A 521-nucleotide genomic window follows, 5' to 3' on the forward strand; every position below is an offset into this window, starting at 1 on the left:
CTCGATGATCTATTGAGGTCCCTTCCGACCCTAGCATCTATGAATCTATGAATCTATTACACAAATATATCTAGATATTAGAGGTGCACCAATATATTGGTCATATATCAGATCAGCACCAATAAAAGGGAAATTAACATTAGCTGATCATGTCACCAATAAATGCCATGTGCACATGCACAGCTGCAGCATGCACACAGCCAGGAATGCAGCTCAACTGCGTGGAAAGCAGCATCCAGCTGGTAACTTTGTGGAGGAGGAAGGGCGTGGGGGAGGGAAGGGGCATGGGGGAGGACAGATTGAGGCCCCAACAGTGAAGGATGGAGTGGGGCAGGAGCAGGTGCTGCCCAGCCAGGACAATTAATATGACCCCAGGGCCAGAAGCTGGGTGGAGGCATGGACAGCTCGTTCAGGGGCCAAAGGAGTAGGGATGGGAGGCAGCTCCCCATCGCTGTGTACACCCTCGGGAGAGGCATGGAGGGCATGTGCTCCCCAGATTTGTGTGTGGGGCAAGGGTGGGC

This window comes from Alligator sinensis, unplaced genomic scaffold (assembly GCF_000455745.1).
Source record: "Alligator sinensis unplaced genomic scaffold, ASM45574v1 scaffold55_1, whole genome shotgun sequence".
NCBI lineage: Eukaryota > Metazoa > Chordata > Crocodylia > Alligatoridae > Alligator > Alligator sinensis.